The sequence below is a fragment of the Pelodiscus sinensis genome, chromosome 14 (assembly GCF_049634645.1).
Source record: "Pelodiscus sinensis isolate JC-2024 chromosome 14, ASM4963464v1, whole genome shotgun sequence".
NCBI classification, from domain to species: Eukaryota; Metazoa; Chordata; order Testudines; family Trionychidae; genus Pelodiscus; species Pelodiscus sinensis.
The window spans coordinates 21,365,840-21,380,527 of NC_134724.1; the positions used below are offsets into that span (position 1 = coordinate 21,365,840).

Genomic DNA, 14,688 nt, shown 5'->3' on the forward strand with positions numbered 1-14,688 from the left:
CATAATTAAAAATGGTGAATTCAACTCATACGACTGTGGGTGCATTGGCTTCTGTTCAATGTACTTGGCTGAGTGAATCATATGAAGCTGTCTACTTAGTGAGGGCAGACATTACATTGATAAGTGTCTGAGAAGTGGTGAGATGTATCTGGAGAACAGTTGATGCCAAACTGCAAAGTGAAAGGCTAGATTTTTGTGAATTCTCTTTCCCGGATGTTTTCAGTATTATAAACATTTGCATGAAAATTAAAAATATATTTTTGATCATTTTAGCCACTCTAAGCAATATTTTTCTTTGCTATATAGATACTTCAAACTGTAAGCTTCAGTTTAACTTTGAGCCCAAGTCCCTCTGTTTAAAAGCAAAGGTCAGTGAAACATTTTCACAATTGCTTTATAGTAAACAATGATATATTGGCCCAAAGAAACTATGACAGTCCTAAGAACTTTATTTATTGGCAGGGTAAAGCTCCTATCATTTGACTATAAGTCAATTTATAATACACAGAAACAACAATAACATCATCAAATCCATACAAATATAGCAAATGACTCAGCCAAAGCCATCTAGGCAGAAGAATCCTTGCCCCAAATAATCAAATGGTAATAACCCCATACATGCTTCAAATTGTTATCAGTGTTGAGGAAACAATTTTTGGAGTGTGGGTGTCAAGCTGCACCCTCTTCCTTACCTCTATCCACACTCCTGACTGTCACCTAGAGTTGGGGCTGGCAGCCAGGATCCCATGTGCGGGCCTGTGGCTATATTCCCAGGCACAGTGGCAGTGTGGGGCCCAATAGGTGAAGCCCAGTGGTATGGCCAGTGGCAAAGCACTGGGCCCAGCAGCTGAGCAGAACCCAAGGACAGTGGCTGAGCCCCTGTGCAGGGAGATAGCAGCTGAGCAGGACTTGGGGCTGGAAGCAAAACCGCTGGGCATCAGCGGAAGCAAACTTTAGAGTTGTTGATCCCTCATGGAGAACTCAGACATCAAAAATGGGAAGTCTGTTTCACAACTCCAGAATTATGATTGCATTACAGCCGGTGATACTTTTAAATGCCTAATTTTAACAAGAGTATAACATTTAACATTTAACACTCTCTTTTTAAATCTTTATATCTTGTACTAGAAGAGGTTTTATCCTTGAGTTATTTCACCAGAGGTATCCCAGAAAAGCTCTGCCACGTCTAAGGAACATGTCTGCTTTTTCGAAAAATTTTTTGGAAAAGCAGATGTGTTTTTCTGGCATCCCTGTAAATCTCATTTTATGAAGAAGAAGGGATGTTCTGAAAGAAGGTTTTTTTCCCAACATTTGTCCCTGTGTAATTTCCCCCAAATGTCAGAAAAGCCTCTTTTGGAAGAAAAGTGGAAAAAGATATGCAAATTGCGGTTCGCAATTTGCGTATCTTTTTCCGACTTTTCTTTGTAGTGTAGACAGAGACTCAGATGTTCAGTTCAAATGATGTCCCTTTTCTGCTCCTGCAACTAATTAAAAAAAAGTGCAAACATTCTGGGATGTATTGGCAGGAATGTTGTAAGATGACGAGAGCAGAGATCTGTAATACTAGATGGACTATTCCAGTATTACAATTCTATGATTCTAATTGTGTGCCAATTGTAAACAAAACCAAACAAACAAAACCCTTGAAATGGGCACCCCAATGATAGGATTTATGATTCTTGTTGCAAGTGCAAGGTGTGTGCATAAGTTTTATTAAAGTAAAATTATTCCCCCAAAGGGAGGCAGGACTAAGGTCCCATTGAAACGCTGCCCCACAAGCTTTGTAAACTAAGTATTGAAAGGTATGTGGCATTTAGGGGAAGTGATGAGGGATGGAGTGATTTGGTCTGTATTCCTTTACTGAACTGTCAGCACTTAAAGTACATTTGAATTATTTTATTCCCACCTCTGGCTTGAAAACCTGGTAGATTTTTTCAATGTAAAAAATTACTCTTTGCAAACTTGGGAAGCATCCTGCTATTTGGCAGCTAATACACAAGGGAAGAATTCTACTAGTACCAGATGTGTTCCTCTAACTTGTCCAGTTTCAGATAAAAAGGCCTAAACTGTTTATCAATTCCTTTTTTGAAGATTCACATATGACAAAACAAAAAAAGCCTCGCCTTACTTATTGTACTGGGCCTGGCTGACTGATACCATCATCCCTGTTTTGTTGCCTTTATCCAGTAAGGCAGTGGTCTTTTTAAGCACGAGATCACTTTTTGAATTTAAGTGCAGTCCAAGATCTACCTCAAACCCAAATACCCTTGCCCTGCCTTCTTTTACCCTTGTGCCCCTTTTACAAGGACCCACCCCCTCTCACTTCATCCTCCCTCCCTCCCCCAAACTCCCTCACTTTCACCAGTCTGGGGCAGAGGGATGGGGTGCAGGCTCTGGACTCTGAGCTGAGCTTGGGGCAGGCAGTTGGGGTGCCAGACAGGTTTCTAGGCACAGGCTCTGGGAGGGTATTTGGATGCAGTGGTGCTCGGGGCTAGAGCAAGGGCTTAAGGTACAGGAGGGGGTTCATGACTGGGGCAGGGTTTCTGGATGTGGGCACCAGCGTGGCACTGCTTACCTCAGATGGCTCTTTGTGGTGGCGCAGTGGGGCTAAGGCAGGCTCACCCCTGCCCTGGCCTTGCACCACTCCCAAAGCAGCCAGCAAACTTTATCCCAAGTCCTGCTGTGCCCCGTCTCTGCTCTGTGGAGATAAGATCTCTGTGGACGAGGGAGCACCTTGGCATCAGTGCCCTCTCTTTTGTCTCCCTTGCCCTGAACAGAAAGCAGAGGCTCCTGAGGGAACAGCTCCAAGGAAAAGGGCAGGAGATGCACAGCAGTCTGGGGTGGAGGCAATTGAAGTGCAGTGCTTGATAACCTCTGGCCAATCCAATGAGGATCCCCTGCCAGAAGCTCCAAGATATACCAGTAGATCCTGATCTACTGGTTGGTGACCACTGCAATAAGGTATTTGGTTCACTATGAACTTTAGCCTGGACTGGGGGGGAGTTATGCCTGTGCTCTCTGTGTCTGGCTTGACATGTGGGCAAAGATGTCTAAAAACAAAATAATGTGTGTATGTCCAATTGGTGGCAAATCTGAGGATAAAATGTAGGGGGACAACTAGTGTAAACTGTCATATCTTCACTGAAGTCAGCAGTTCAGGATTTTGCCTCAAGTAATGTTGATGATATTCTGACAACTTTGCTACCGCTTTGGAGCTCTCTGTGATTTGAGTTCTTTTTATCTCATGACTTATCAAGACTTACTTTTCAGGGTGATTTCAGTGCCCATGTCCACAATGAGTTTCATGCTTTCTCTCAGTGAGTCTCTCATATAGCTTCAGGTTCAGCCTGGACACATTGCTGAGGAATTGTTTTTCCTGAGCAGAATGTCACAATTACTGTTTCCTAATGGTATAGAATCATACGGTATGGCTACACTATCCACTCTAGTTCATTCGAACTACTGTTTGAATTAAGAGTGTTAGATCGAACTACCTAGCCCATGTAGCATGTAGCCGCGGGCAGGTAGTTCGAGCTACGAGGCATTTAAAAATGGCGGTGCCTGGGAACATGCAAGCTTCATTTGCAAGTTCAAAAGACTACATTAGCCACCCTAGTTTGAAATAGGGTGGCTAGTGTAGCCATACCCATAGAATCATAGAATACTAGGACTAGAAGAGACCTCAAGAGGTCATCAGATCCAATCCCCTGCCCTCATGGCAGGACCCAGTAATGTCTAGACCATCCCTAATAGACATTTATCTAACCTGCTCTTAAATATCTCCAGAGATGGAGATTCCACCACCTCCCTATGCAATTTATTCCAGTGTTTAACCACCCTGACAGTTAGGAACTTTTTCCTAATGTCCAACCTAAACCTCCCTTGCTGCAGTTTAAGCCCATTGCTTCTTGTTCTATCCTCAGAGGCCAGGAAGAACAAGTTTTCTCCCTTGTACTTGTGATACCTGAAAAGGGCTATCATGTCCCCTCTCAGTCTTCTCTTTTCCACACTAAACAAGCCCAATTCTTTCAGTCTTCCTTCATAGGTCATGTTCTCTAGACCTTTAATCATTCTTGTTGCTCTTCTCTGAATCTTCTTCAATTTCTCCATATCTTTCTTGAAATGCAGTGCCCAGAACTGGACACAATCCAACTGAGGCACAATCAGCGCAGAGTAGAGCGGAAGAAAGACTTCTTGTGTCTTGCTCACAACACACCTGTTAACACATCCTAGAATTGTGTTTGCTTTTTTTGCAACAGCGTCACACTGTTGATTCATATTTAGCTTGTGGTCCATTATAATCTCTAGATCCTTTTCTGCCGAACACTTTCCTAGACAGTCGCTTCCCATTCTGTATGTATGAATAGGATTGTTCCTTCCTAAGTGGAGCACTTTGCATTTGTCCTTATTAAACTTCATCCTGTTTACTTCAGACCATTTCTCCAATTTGTTCAGATTATTTTGAATTATGACCCTATCCTCCAAAGCAGTTGCAACCCCTCCAAGCTTGGTATCATCTGCAAACTTAATAAGCGTACTCTCTATGCCGATATCTAAATGGTTGATGAAGATATTGAACAGAGCTGGTCCCAAAGCAGACCCCTGCGGAACCCCACTTGTTCCTTTCCAGCAGGATTGTGAACCGTTAATAACTACTCTCTGGGAACGGTTATCCAGCCAGTTAGTCACCCACCTTATAGTAGCCCCATCTAAGCTGTATTTGCCTAGTTCATTGGTAAGAATATCATGCCAGACCATATCAAATGCCTTACTAAAGTCTAGCTATACTACGTGCACCACTTCTCCCTTATCCACAAGACTTGGTATCCTATCAAAGAAAGCTATCAGATTGGTTTGACATGATTTGTTCTTTACAAATCCATGCTGGCTGTTCCCTATCACCTTACTATCTTCCAAGTGTTTGGAGATGATTTCATTACTTGCTCCATTATCTTTCCTGGCACAGAAGTTAAACTGACTGGTCTGTAGTTTCCTGGGTTGTTTTTATTTGCTTTTTTATCGATAGGCACTATATTTGCCCTTTTCCAATCTTCTGGAATATCTCCTGTCTTCCATGATTTTCCAAAGTTGATAGCTAAAGGCTCAGATACCTCTTCTATCAGCTCCTTCAGTATTCTAGGATGCATTTCATCAGGCCCTGGTGACTTACAGACATCTAATTTTTCTAAGTGATTTTTAACTTGTTCTTTTATTATTTTATCTTCTAACCCTACCTCCTTCCCACTAGCATTCACTATATCAGGCATTCCTTCATCAGACTTCTTGGTGAAGACCAAAACAAAGAAGCAATTAAGCATCTCTGCCATTTCCAGGTTTCCCGTTACTTTTTCCCATGTCATGTATCTCTATGTCTTCTGGGGTGGAGGGACTTTTGGAATGGTTTGTTATAGGAGGTATTGGACCCAGCAGCCCGCTGTTGGGTACTAGGTACTTCTAGGGTGTTTATAATGAAACACACACAGAGGAGCTGAAGTCTGTCTGGGAAAATGAGGACAAAGCTGATTTGCTGGCGTTCTGAAAGTGCTATCTCTGGCATGGTTTCATAACACTGATGCTGGGCTTTTTTGGCATCCTTGTTCAAAGAAATAGCAGAAACTATAGTTCATATTGTAAATAAAAATAGATGAAAGAATATCCAGAGTCTTTGTCCATTTATTTATCTTTCAGCAATGTAATAAAAGTCCACTCCTGCAGTCCATACATTTCATGATTGCTAGATGCTGGAACAATATCTGTACTACTTTGAAAACACTAACAAGATTTGTATTTAGTTCATTGATTGGCACTTTCTACTAAAAACAGTATCAAAATAAATAAGGCTACCATGCATACTGAAAAGCAGTATTTCTCAAAGTGTTTCTTGGGCCTGCTTTTGGAAAGATGCTAGCAGGCCTGTGCCACTTTGTTTATCTGGAGCTAATGAAAATATGAACTGTAATATTGCTGGGAGTTACCATGTAGTGCTTTACAGATACTTCTAATTCTTTTTATTTAAACATACAGTATAAGCATTCATCTCAGGGAGAAATGCATATGGTCAGCTGTGATGCAATTATTTTTGAACTGGAACATGGTGACAATAAAATCTTTTCTGAGCTTTTTTCTGTTTCTATTCTCCTGGGTGTAATTGTAGTTAGCTTGATTTGTGGTTAGAACATGTAACCAAAGAAATTCTTGGTGTGAAAACATTAACATTACAGGAGGTTTGCCAAATCAACTCAAAGTAAGATGAAATACTGAGTTCCTTGACTGCAAATAACTCTCATAAATAAAACCATAGGTCTGCTAGATTTCTAGAGAGCTAGGCCAGTTTGAGGTTCCAGTGAGGCAGAATATTTGTTTCTTAGGAATGAGTCTGTGAAGATTTTTTTTAAAATGGATTCTTTTTGGTTTCAATTATTTTTAAATGAATAACATGTTATTAAAGGACATCTATTTTCTGATCACTCACTTGTTTAAGCAGATTTTTGAATTGCAAATAAAATATTTGTATATTGCAGCTGTAAAGCAGTCATAGAACAAAAATGTCTCAAATGGCAAAAATAGTTACCAGTAAATAAATACATAAATCTCAAGCAATGAAATGTAACAAATAGGAAGACTGTAATGTACATTTGGAACAATTGCAGTATAAGAGCAGACAAAAAGAGAGAAGAATCCCAGTGGTCACAGCAGGGAAGGAGTGATCAGTGGACTGTATTAGGATAGTGATGTTTTGCTTTGTTCAAGACTTCTGTGATTTCCTTCCCTGTATAGGCTGAATTCCATTAAATAACACTGAGTACTGGTTAAAAATAGGTAAACAGTCCATAGAACTATGGTCCATTTAAAAAAAAAACACAAAATAAATTCAGGCAGATTCTTGTGGTCTTTCAGAGCAAGTTGTCTCGTTATACAAGATTTGGATGTAAATATTTGTGCTAAGTTTAAAATATTTAGTATTAGATTTATTGCAATACTGATAATCTGTTAAATTAAGCTGTTGTGTGCAGTTGTTCTCTGAATGACTGCATGTTATGTACAAATGGAATCAAGATAATGCATTATTGGTACAATGCTGCCTCACCAGAAAGAAGTGGCTGTAATAAAAGGGGAATTCATACTATACATAAATGAAGTAGGAAGCCTTGTAGTAGGTTGGTGCTCCATATTTACAATTGATATCTTTATTAAAAGAGAGTCGGTAAGAAAAAACTGATAGAAAACTTGGTAGATGCCTAGATCACATAATTTTCTCTAATAACAAAGCATGAAAATAGTTTGAGGTGATGTTTAGCAACTGTTTTTTAATTAATCTGTTGCCTTACCTGAATGAGGAAAGACTCTTCTTGTTAGTCAGATGCAACTCTGATCAGAGATGATTTTATGATTGAGGCCCCAATTGAGGTTATCAGAGATGGGAAGAGGTGTGGAAAGATTTAACAATGGATTTCCTCCACTCTGATCCTGTTTGGCAATAAGTTTCCTACTGTCAGACCTGTTTCTGGAGTGGAGAATGGGCCATCCTGTGAATTGCTAAATCAGCACAAAAATATGGGGATTTTGATGGGGCACAGAATTATAGGGACCAAATGATCACTAGTATTGCACGTGCCTAGGACTAGATTTGATTGTGTCTATCTGGATATTTACAGCTTAAATTTCCCCCCCTCAGCAAAGATGGATACTTCACCACACTAGACCAAACCCTGGAGAAACACTGTTATTTTGTTTGTTTGCATCACACATAACATTGTGTTAGTTGCTATGCTGCATAATTAGTTTTTTCCAAATTCAACAAACATTCTGTTCTCTCTTGACCTTCTCTAGTACAAACTAATTAGTTAAGAGCCCCATTAGGGGCATCTGAATGGCTAATCTAATGTTGTGCTGTGTATTGGTGCCACAGCAGGTCCAGTTATTCCCTTCCGGAGGGAGTAAGGTTTATTCTGTTCTGGTGTTTTTAAAGTATAGGGGCTGTTGTTCCATATTACACATTTTATATTATTTGAAATGTCGTCTCTGCAAGGAGAGCTAATTCACAAATGTGTCTTCCGAACAAGAAATTGTAATTGTTAAGTAAAACTCATATTTCTGTAAAAATTGATCTTTAACCTAAGATGCTTTTTAATACTTGAGCCCCAAGAGATGGGATTTTGTTGTATCAAATACTAATGGAAAATGCTAAAGTAAACTTTCATACAAAAAGCACTAGATGTATTGCCACCAATATCCAAATGTTTACGTTATATTGTATTTTGTCCTATCACCATAATCCTCCATTTATATATTTCACCATGACACTTTCCAGAGATGAAATTAAATCTTGTCTACACTAGGGAACTGCACAAAAAGAGAACAAATCAACCACACAGATACACTCATCAGATTCCCTAGATTGGTGCCAGGACTTCTGGGAGCCCTGTTACAGATACAGTTCTAGCAGACCTTGACTCCTTTACTGCTAAAGAGTGGGAAAAATCCAGAAGAATGTTGAGCCCATCCAAAACTATCTATATTAATTGAATAGCTATCTTTGCAAGTCTGGCTTCTACTGGAGTCACTTTAATGCATTTGAAGTGAATTCACGGGGCTCCAGATGACTCCCCAGATGAACCCTTATGATTTCCTTATGAAGGAGTGGAACAAAATTCCATGTGTCATGAGGTGACCTGTTAGTCAGAGGGGAATTTTGAAAAGGAATAGAAATATCAAAACAGTCAGCATTTTGTTCTTCAATATTTTCACATTTTAATTGGGATAGTATTTATCCACAGAATCATGATATGTACTGTATGCTACCTAAACTCATTGAGGATATTACAGAAATATCAAAAACAAAATTAAAAAAATGAGTTAATAGGTAGAGCTCCAAAGAAGCTCTTCTGTTCTGAAGCACTATCTTCTCAGTCTCTGTATGTTTCTCTCTCAATCTCTGTACATTTTGACAGCAAATTAGGCTGGGATTTTCTTTAGATTCTGGGGGGATTAGGGTTCCAGTTACCATTTGCAGTCATTGATGATTGGGTAACTAACCCCCTTTGCTCTTTTGAAAGTCCCACCCTAAATTTTATGTCTCCGTTTCCAACTAATGCAACTTAATACTTTTGTGATATGTTAAGTGACCTAATTAAAATATCCAAGACAATCTAGGTTCAAAATGGTGTCCGATGTTCAGTATCTAGTTTCCATATGCTCTCTAAAGGATTTTTTTCTACATACGATTCTGCCTATGTAACTGCAAAATGGATCACCTCTTTTGAAGCACTCAGCCTGCAATTACTTATACATTTAAAGCATAATAAATGGCATTGCAGTGATCGAACAGGGCAGAGTGATGGCTTTGGGTGTGTTTGGATATGTAAGTTCATTTTAAAATGGTTGTTTGGACTAAATGTATGGCCCTTACATAAAGATAGAGTAATTTATCTTTGTGGATGAAAAGGGTGGTGTTTCTTGATTTAAAATTATACATAATTCTAGAAGATTTACTAGGTAAATACAACTTTGATTGGGCTACTATAAGGTGGGTGCATAACTGGCTGGATAACCGTACTCAGAGCGTAGTTATTAATGGTTCACAATCCTGCTGAAAAGGCATAACAAGTGGGGTTCCGCAAAGGTCTGTTTTGGCACAGGCTCTGTTCAATATCTTCATCAACTATTTAGATATTGGTATAGAGAGTACGCTTATTAAGTTTGCAGATGATACCAAGCTGGGAGGGGTTGCGACTAATCTGGAGGATAGGGTCATAATTCAAAATGACCTGGACAAATTGGAGAAATGATCTGAGGTAAATAGGATGAAGTTTAATAAAGAGAAATGCAAAGTGCTTCACTTAGGAAGGAACAATCAGTTTCATACATACAGAATGGGAAGCGACTGTCTGGGAAGGAGTACGGCAGAAAGGGATTTAGGGGTCATAATAGACCATAAGCTGAATATGAGTCAGCAGTGTGATGCTGTTGCAAAGAAAGCAAACATGATTCTGGGATGCATTAACAGGTGTGTTGTGAGCAAGACACGAGAAGTCATTCTTCCTCTCTACTCTGCGCTGGTTAGGCCTCAGTTGGATTATTGTGTCCAGTTCTGGGCACCGCATTTCAAGAAAGATGTGGAAAAATTGGAGAGGGTCCAGAGAAGAGCAACAAGAATGATTAAAGGTCTGGAGAACATGACCTATGAGGGAAGGCTGAAGGAATTAGGTTTGTTTAGTTTAGAAAAGAGAAGATTGAGGGGGGACATGATAGCAGTTTTCAGATATCTAAAAGGGTGTCATAAGGAGGAGGGAGAAAACTTGTTCATTCTGGCCTCTGGGGATAGAACAAGAAGCAATGGGCTTAAACTGCAGCAAGGGAGGTTTAGGTTGGACATTAGGAAAAAGTTCCTAACTGTCAGGGTAGTCAAACACTGGAATAAATTGCCCAGGGAGGGTGTGGAATTTCCATCTGTGGAGATATTTAAGAGTAGGTTAGATAAATGTCTATCAGGGATGGTCTAGACAGTATTTGGTCCTGCCATGAGGGCAGGGGACTGGACTCGATGACCTCTCGAGGTCCCTTCCAGTCCTAGGATTCTATGATTTACTCAGTGCTGCTTGGGTCCCTAACTCAAATATGTTTTGTTGTTCTTCATTTAAATAATTGCTGTTCAGGGGGGCTGGGGTTCAGTTTGCAGCCTGTCCTGGGGGAAAGAGGACTACCCCAGCCCTCTCTCACCACAGCATCTTAGGGTTAGATGAGAAACGCCAGTCTATGGCCATGGCAGCTGCAACAGTCATAGATGGGGGAAGGGTGCATATCCCCTGGCTGGGGGAGACAGATAGACAAACAAGACACACACAAACAGACAAACTGTCTGAAATACATAGTAGATAGCTATCCCTTTCTCCATCTCTGCTCCCTGATAGTCATATGGGGTTATAGCTGTCCCACTTCCATCTCTGGCCCCTTGCTGCCCCTTGTATTCATACTGTAGTATAACTCCTTCCTACCGCACCAATCCCTTTCCATTTTATGAGAAACAACAAATCCCATGCATATCCCATTATCCTGATACAACCAAACCCTGATCTTGCTTTAAGTTATGATAAGAGGAAGCTGCATACCAAATTTGGTGGTTCTAGTTCTTACTGTTTAGGAAGAGTTCTTGAACACATGGACTCACAGACAGACAGACATTTCTAAAATATATGGTAAGAAGATATATTGCTTTATTAAATATGAATCGGTGAAGTGACCATTCCAAATAAATTGAGATATAAAATGTACAGTTTTTGGAAAGTGGAATTAACACTCTAATCTGGGCCAAGATGCAAGGGTGCAGTGGAGTCTTTGGACTGGAACAGTGGCTACAATTCTTCTCCATGGTTTGTACAGCCTGTTAAAATGATTGGATCTATATAATTGGAGATCTCACAACATCATTTTAATTCTCTATTCCAGTGTTTCTCAACCAGTGGTCTGAGTACCGTTAGGGGTACTCGAGAGAAATCTGGGGGGTATGTCAACAGAACTGAAATTTGGAGAAAATTGAATTTTTGTTTTAAGTTTTACAGCTCTTTATTATTTTTGTACTTTTTATACACAAAAATTTCATCGGCCGCCCAACTGTGATTAAGTTGTTTAAACAAATGTGTTGCAATGGTAGAATATGTTTGTGTATGTCTGAAAACTGTAGGTACTGGGGGTACTTATAATTTTTTTTAAAAAGGGGGCACTTTTTTTTTTTTTTTAAAGGGGTACTTTATAAAAAGAGGTTGAGAAACACTGCTTTATTCCACTCTCCATGTAAACCTGTGTGGAACCAGTAGAGAACTCTTGCAAAGCTTGCAGAAAAGGCTAATTTGGTGTATCTACACTTTATTTTAAAACCAGTGACAGCAAGTTTCAGAGCCTGGGTCTATAGATTCAAGCTCCCATGGCATGCACTACACTGCTAAAAACAGCCGTGTAGATGTTTCAACTCAGACTCTGACTACTGGGGTGGGCTGTGCCTATGGTTTGCTTTTGCAGCTATACTCTGAGGCTGAAGTACTGTGGAGGATGATATGCTGGTCCTGTGCACCCCCTGTAAATATTTAGTCAACTGAAAGAGCTTTGAAGGAGCAAGTTCTATTTCCTATGTAAATAAGACACAGTTAATGAGGGTGTTGTTTGGCTGCATTATGTATTTAGTGAAGGTTTAGATTGGTCCTCCTGTAAATATGAATAACAAAACATGTAGATGGTACCATGAGCTTTCATGGGCACAGCCCACTTCTTCAGAAGACTGGTGGGCTGTGTCCACGAAAGCTCATGATACCATCTAAATGTTTTTTGTCTACAAAGTGCTACCAGACTATTTGCTGTTTTTTAAGTTTTTCCTGTACAGACTAACTCGGTTATCCTTCTGAAGCTTTGTAAATATGAAGTATTTTATAAAACCTTCCAGAAAATAGTTCCTTAAAAAAAAACCAAATCCCAAGTATAATGGTGATGATGATATGAGTTCTCTCCCTGCTTATTCCTCCAGAAGAGAATTATTTCAGGGCAAAGCCTGAGCCATAGCTTTGCATTTGTTGACTTCTTTTCAGTATGTGTCACAGGCTAATGTTAATATTAGTAAGTGTGTTTGCTTAGTGGTATTCTTGGATTCCTCTTGAATCCTTACCCCTGAAATGTCATGGTGACTTGTCCCTTAACTGTAGGAAGATGGCTGCAGTTCTGAGTTGCCTGTTAGAGATCACTTGAAGAGCAAGGTTATGCCTTTTTTCTGAGCTAATCATAATTCTGAAGCACTTTCAGAACTTGCTGGGATGAGCGTTCTTTAAACATAGATTTTATAATGGTTAGATTAATAACAGACAACTAATATAAATTAGAGATGGACCCAAACTATGATATTTACCTTTAGTTTGGGACACAAATTGTCATGAAACTCAGGGGTATAAAGATCTAGGATCCCATTTGGACTATAAATGATGACTAAAACATCTATCTTGATCAATTAAATTTGCCCTCAAGTTTTGTCATACAAATTAGCACAAGAAACAATACTGTAAATAAATTACATTCCCCTCAACTGTTTCCTTTAAAGATTATCCAAATACGTATGTGCACCTGAAAAACTAAATAAAATTAAGTTAAATGTGCTGCAACTAACATTTCCCCACTAAAGTACAGAAGAGAATAGGACTGGAAAACGAGTGAATTCTGGCTTTAGATGAAAATGCTGCAATTGAAAACTTTCCAGAACAACATGTACTTGGATCAGTATTAAAGAGAAGTTCTTCAAATGTCTATGCCAAATGACCTAGTATGCAGATAGTGCAGAGCATATTTCACAGTTGTATAAATATTTAAACTCTTTTCCAGCCTATAAGACAAGTAAATTAGATTTTTTTTTAGCTAAAAATAAAACCAACTTTTATTACTATCTTGTAATAATCCATCTTTATTCTGAACTTGATTGGATTTGGTCAGTACTGGTATAGTATCACTGAAGAGAAGTACTTTTTTTAACACTTCATTGCAATAGGACATAAGCTTTCTGACAGCTCAGTGAATTTTGTATAAAAACGGAAAGTTTGTTATACAGTGTCTGCTTTCCCTGTAGCTCTCTACAGTTTTGGAAAATCCTTGCAAAAATGTCAATATGGGTCCATTTATTTCTCTCCTTTTGATTCAAGGCAGTATTTAATAATTGCAGAACCTTTGCTGCTTTATAATTAGGGCCCTACCAAATTCACAGTGGTGAAAAACACATTGTGGACTATGAAATCTAGTCTTTTGTGAACTTTTGCCTTATACTATACAGATTTCATGGGGGGAGACAAGTGTTTCTCAAACTGGCAGTCCCAATTCAAAAGAGGATTAGGGAGGAGTGTCATAAATTTATTATCAGGGTTTTGTGATATTGCCCCTCTTATTTCTGCACTGCTTTCAAAGATGGGTGGCCAGAGAGTGGTGGTTGCTAGCTGGGAGTCCTGGTCTAAAGGTAGCACCCCACCAATAGCAACACAGAAGTAAGAGTGGTGATCCCATACTATGCCACTCTTCTGTACAGCTGCCTTCAGAGTTGGGTCAGGACTCCTACAGTTACAACAGGGTGAAATTTCAGATTTAAATATCTGAAATCATGGAATTTATGACTTTTAACATCCCATGATTGTGAATTTGACCAAAATGGACCAGGAATTGGGTAGAACCTTAATTACAATGCATTTGAGCTAGCCAGTGCAAACATGCTAGAGTTTTTCAAATGTTAGCAAAACCAAAATGTTTCAAACAAACTTGAAAAGGGATTAAAATTTCATTTTCTTCCGTGTTTTCTCTTCTTCCTTTTTCCATGTCTTATCCCATGCATCTAAATCATCCTTCTCTTGCTGCCTCATATTTTCACTTCCCTTCTCCATCTCTGTTTCATGCTCTCCAGCCATACGTGAAATGATTATGACAAAGATCGTTGTAGTACACAGGAATCTGATAGAGATCTTACTGAATAAAGTCTTTAATAATGTTAGCACTAGCACAAATACTTGTAAAATGGATAGTAGTTAGTAGTTTGTCATAAAGACGGTTTGTTAATAATAGAACATAACATTTATTTTGAGTAGGGCACGCTTGCACTGGTTCTGTAATGTAACAGTGTATATTTCATACCTTGTAAATGACCGTAATACTGCAAGAGTAAAATACTATCTCTCA

At 39.2% G+C, this 14,688-nt stretch overlaps 1 protein-coding gene across 1 annotated transcript in view; it reads left to right on the forward strand.

The window, feature by feature from the left end:
• ATP8B4 (ATPase phospholipid transporting 8B4 (putative)) overlaps window positions 1-14,688 on the forward strand; it is a 177,257-nt gene that overhangs the window by 56,108 nt on the left and 106,461 nt on the right. The window lies entirely within an intron of this gene.